Below are 5,809 nucleotides of genomic sequence, written 5' to 3'. Positions count from 1 at the left end.
ATGTGTGTGTGTGTGTGTGTGTGTGTGTGTGCATATATATATATCTATATTAATACTTATATAAATAGAACATAAATATCAATATTGACATAGACATATAAAGAGAGAGAGAGAGAGAGAGAGAGATTTATTTTAAGGAATTGGCTGATGTGATGGTTGAAGCTGGCAAGTGTGAAATCTGCAGGGCAAGCCAGAAGGCTGGAGCCCCTAGAAAGAGTTGATATCGCAGCTTGAGTCCAAAAGCAGTCTGAAGGCAGGATTCCCTCTTCCTAGGAACCTTGTCTCTTAAGGCCTTCAACTGACTGGATGAGATCCACCCACATTATGAGAAGTAATGTGCTTTACTCAAAGTCTTCTGATTTAAATGTTAATCTCAGCCCGGCGCACTGGCTCACGCCTGTAATCCTAGCACTCTGGGAGGCTGAGGTGGGACAGGAGTTTGAAACCAGCCTGAGCAAGAGAGAGACCCCGTCTCTACTAAAAACAGAAAGAAATTAATCGGCCAACTAAAAATATATAGAAAAAATTAGCCGGGCATGGTGGTGCATGGCTGTAGTCCCAGCTACTTGGGAGGCTGAGACAGAAGGATTGCTTGAACCCAGGAGTTTGAAGGTTGCTGTGAGCTAGGCTGACATCATGGCACTCTAGCCTGGGCAACACAATGAGACTCTGTCTCAAAAAATAAATAAATAAAATAAAATAAAAATAATAAAAAAAATGTTAATCTCATCTAAGAATATACCTTCAAAGTGACATCTAGAATGGCATTTGACCAAATATCTGGATAGTGTGGTCTAGCCAAGTTGACATATAAAATTAAAATTAACCATTACATCCACTTATATGGAGAAGTAACTACAGTAACTTTAATTTTTTCGTTCCAATTTTCCTATAAACAGAAAGAAAAATTTGCCTAGGCCAACTCTTGAGCAGAGAGAGAGTCCAGTTATCACACAAATACCATATTTGATATTTTAGAACTTAATTTCTTTGCAAAAAATGTAATACATGCTTATCATAATTTTTTAAATGTCAAAAATAGAATAAATAAGACAAAAATCACCCTGTCCTTGTTATGAGTTTTCTTTTTCAATTGGACTTTGTCTAGAATGATTTCATAAATTGAGGAATTAGGGTTTTTCTTTTTTTTTTTTTTTTTCCACTGTGCAACCCGCTTCAGTGCCAGGAGCCTATGGGCACAGGCCAGGCAATGGTTCGGGGTCACAGTTTGCTCTGGCATGGGACACTATGAGAGGCCCAGGGGGACAGGCAGGAATTAGGGTTTTTCAAATAAGGAATATTATAAAATCAAATTTACAAATGATATTAAGGAACTTACTTTATTACGAAGCAAGTAAATATAAATTGTCTACAGTATGCAATAGATCTTGGCCACTTTTTTATATAACCAAGTAAATCAAGAGAATCCACTGATGGTGCTCATGGGAGAGGAGCTTTTTATGAGACCATGGTCCTTCCATTTGCAACTACTAGTCTTGCATTCAACACAGATAATAACAATGGTTTATCTTTCTTCCCAAAACATTTACACCCTACTCCATCACCCACAAACATTTTCTCCACAAACTTAAACACATTGGCAATGAATTTCTGCAGTGAAAACATTAGATCTTAATTATGGATCAAACCACAGCATACATTTGACCTGGGGACCACACATATGGAAGATCAACAGTAATTAACTGAGGGTGTACTAAGTCACAGAAAGTTATAGTTTATTTACTCTACCAGGTTACCTGCACAGGAAAAAAAGGAAGGGAGGAGAAGAAAAACGAGTATGAATGGGTGCTATGTGCCATGTTCTAAGGCCTATCACATGATTTAACAACAATCCTGCATGGTAGGTAATGGTTTCCCCATTTCTGGTACAGTAAGCAACGAAAGGTTAGAGAGGTTAACAACATTGTTCTAGGTCACACAGCTAAGCCTTTTCTCCTTCCCAGAGATCATCTTTATCCTCAGTAGTCTCAAATAAAAAGAAAATAGAAGTTTTCTAAGCTACAGCCCTTGTACCTGGTAATCACTTCCCACTTTCTCAGGACCTCCCAAGCATGCCTGGGCTCTCATGTTTCAGCCTACCTAAAAATGCTCTTGTTTCCCAACAGTTGTAGCAAAATCTGGGTGGTTGTACTTTCCTATACCTCGTGAAGTTGTCTTGGCAATGTTCCAGAGGCTAGCCAGAATCTAATTTCTTTCTCGAAGGACAGTCTCTGTGAAGTTCACTGGCTTTTGAAATTAGCAGTGATGTCTGAATTTGACTCTATTTCCAGTCTAAGGTTTTTGATTATATTTGATAAATTGTGCATGGATTCTTATAATTGCAGACAAGTCCCCACAGGCCACAAAAGCTGGGATAAAACTTTGTAACGGACTAGATGAAGAATCTAATAATGCATAAAGTATGAGCCCTAGATTTTTGTTTTGAGCAACGGTGTAAATGACGGGGCCGTTTTCTGAGACTGGCGAGACCGGGCAGCAGCGTAGCAGGGAGGCCGCCAGGAAACCTGCTGCTTTGAACTTTAAACAACTCCTGCATACCCCGTATCCAGTCCCTCAGCAATTCTGTCATTTCTACCTGCAAAATATGCCTTATTCCAGTATTTCTCGCTAATCCACTATCTGTATCAGTCCATGCTCACCCAGAAATACAAAAATTATTTGAAACAGAGGAGATTTACTGCAGGGAATTGGTTACACAGCGATGACAGAAGTGAGAAGGCAAACGGGATGGCGAGGAACCCAGAGATCAACAACGGGAGGAAGCTGCTGCCATGACTCAGCCTGGAGACGGGTGTGTGGGAGGAGGCGTCCCCATCACCCAGAGGAAAAAGGATCCATGGTGATACCACATGATACCACATGACAGGAGCAAGAGCCATTTGATTGCTGCCACAGATGCTGCCTGGGGGAGCGGGGTGGGGGGAGGGGAGAAAGAGAAAAAAAAGAGAGAGAGAGAATCACCTTGCTTCTCCTTATTCCTTACTCCTTATTCCTGTTTTTCCATCTCCAAACAGTGCCTAAAGCCAGCCAAAAGCCAGGGGAAAGGGGCCCTGGAAAATGCAGAATGCAGAGAGCAGCCAGCCAAGCAGAGCAAGGGAGGGGAGAAGAATGGATCTGAGAGCACATAGACCCTGATTCAAGCCACCATCACCTCTTGACTGGGCTATTAAAATAGTCTCCTAAATCATCTCCCTGCCTCCACTCTAACCTCTCCTGCTGTTGGTGTAAAATTAAGCTATGGTAACAGAGACCCAACAATACAATGGCTTGTTGCCTAAAGACATTTCTTTCTCTCTTACAGGTTGTTGGGGACCTCTGCTCTCCAGTAATTCAGAAACTCTGAGACCAGGGCTGCTTCTGAGTCATGGCTTCTCCTCTCTTTGGGTATTGTCATCATTTGCGTGGCCAACACTGGGTCACTGCTATATCTGGGTCATGGCTTTCAGGAAGAGAAAAGAGTGGACATTCAGTGCAAGGAATTTCTTTTTTATCCACTAACTCTAATCTCACATATCATTTTACTCACATTCCATTCCAGTAAGGCATATACTTAGGCACATTCCCACACGCAGCTGCAGGGAAGGCTGAGAAATGTAGCCTTTAGCTGAGCAGCTAATTGTACCGAAAAAGAAGGAGAGTTTGAATTTGGGGGGTACAATCATATCCCCTATAATCTACACTCCAGTCAGCAGCCAGGAATTCCTTTTAAAACACAAGTCAGATCATGTCTCTCCTTTGCTCACAACTCTCCAGAGGCTTCCCATTATCCTTATACTTAAATCCAAATCCACATTATGGAATGTAAGGCTCTTCCAGTTCTGACATCTGCCTACCTCCTTGACCTCCTCCAGAAGTGGGATCCTTGGTTTGTAGTATTTACCAATTTCTGAAATATGAATACTCCCGCCACACCTGAGATCAAGCTACCAAGGTAAACATCACAGATTGCAAAGTGCGAAAGAGATGCACAGTTTAGACTCTTGTGATCTAGTATAAGCTGGCTTCAGAACACTATTGCCTACCATTCTCTCGAGTGCTCAAATTTCTCCAGCCATAATAGTTTATTTCTTCTTCCTCTAGTGTGGTTCTCAAAGTGTGGTCCTCAGACCAGCAGCATCAACATCACCTGAGAACTTGCTAGAAATGCAAAGTATCGGGCCCATCCCAGGCCTCCTGATCCACTCTCTGTGTGGGGCCAGCAATCTGTTTAAACAAGCCCTGCAGTTGATGCCAGTGTGGATTCAAGCTGGAGAACCACTGTTCTTAGCTTCCTCCCAACTTAGGGCCTCTATGCTTCTGCATCCTGTCCCTGGTATCCTTTTCCTCCAGATTGTCATGTTATCCAGGTCTCTGCGTAAATATCACTTCTACAAAGTGGCTTTCCCTCCTGCCAACCCCACTCTAGTCCCCTCACTAGAATGTAAGCTGATAGTAGAAAATATGTCCTGTTCACTTCTGCATCTCCAGTAGCCAAAACACTGCCTGATACATGCTAGGCAGATATCTGTTACATGAATTAATAAATTATATAATTGATCAGGTATGGTGGCTCAGGCCTATAATCCCAGCACTCTGGAGGCCAGGGTGGGAGGATCATTTGAGGCCTGGAGTTTGAGACTAGCCTGGGCAACATAGTGAGACCCAATCTCAAAAAAAAAAAGGAAAAAAAATTAGCCAGGGGTGGTGGTGCATGCCTGTAATCCCAGGCACTCAGGAGGCTGAGACAGGAGGATCACTCGAGCCTAGGAATTTGAGGCTGCAATGAGCTATGATTGTGCACCACTGCACTGCAGCCTGGTTGACAGAGCTAGACCCTGTCTCTAAAAAAATAAAGATAAAAAATAAATTATATAATCAGTGTTAAAGTTGCTTTTATATTCTAACCAGTGCACTCAGAAATGACTGGAAAAGAAATACAAAAAAGAAAAAAAAAAAAAAAGAATATATTCCGACCTTTAAAGACCATCTATTCCCCTCTTCTCACTCCCTTTAACCTGAAATTCAACATGTGCTTATAGTAGTTTGGTATAAGTTTTCTAAAAATATTTGAAGGGTTAAAAATCACACAACATTTTTATTTATCAGTCATTTCTGGTCCTTTTTTAAAATATATACCTCAATAAGGCAGTATCCTTATTGAGATATAATTCATATACCACACAATTCACTAGTTTAAAGTGTACAATTCAGTAGTTTTTAGTATATTTACAGAGTTATGCATCCATCAACACAATCAATTCTAGAACATTTTCATAATTCCCAGAAGAAACCCCATATCCTTTAGCAGTCACCCCTCCACCATTTCTCTCCACTGTCTCAGCCCTGGCAACTGCTAATCTACATTCTGTCTCTATGGGCTTGCCTATTCTAGACATTCCATGTAAATGGAATCATAAAATATGTGGTCTCTGTGCCTGGCTTCTTTCAGTTAGTGTAATGTTTTCAAGGTTCGCCTGTGTTGTAGCAGGTATGAATACAGTCGGCTCTCCACAGCCATAGTTCCACATCTGCAGATGCAACCAACTGTGGATCAAAAATATCTGGAAAAGAAAAGAATAAAAAATAATAATAATAAATAATTCAAATAAAAAGATACCATACAACAACTATTTATATAGCATTGGCATTGTATTATAAGTAATCTAAAGATGATTTAAAGTATAAGGGAAGACGTATGTAGGTTATATGAAAATACTACATCGTTTTATAAGAGGAACTTGAGCATTCATGGATTTTTGGTGTCCTCAGAGGGTACCGGGACCAATCACCCACAGAAACTGAGGGACAA

The 5,809-nt window shown here is 40.9% G+C and overlaps 1 pseudogene; it reads right to left on the bottom strand.

The window, feature by feature from the left end:
* Window positions 1-1,160: 1,160 nt before the first annotated feature.
* Window positions 1,161-1,318, bottom strand: LOC142871772 (uncharacterized; annotated as a pseudogene).
* Window positions 1,319-5,809: the final 4,491 nt, after the last annotated feature.

Source organism: Microcebus murinus, chromosome 6, assembly GCF_040939455.1.
Source record: "Microcebus murinus isolate Inina chromosome 6, M.murinus_Inina_mat1.0, whole genome shotgun sequence".
Lineage (NCBI taxonomy): Eukaryota > Metazoa > Chordata > Mammalia > Primates > Cheirogaleidae > Microcebus > Microcebus murinus.
This window is presented reverse-complemented; position numbering and strand designations above follow the sequence as displayed.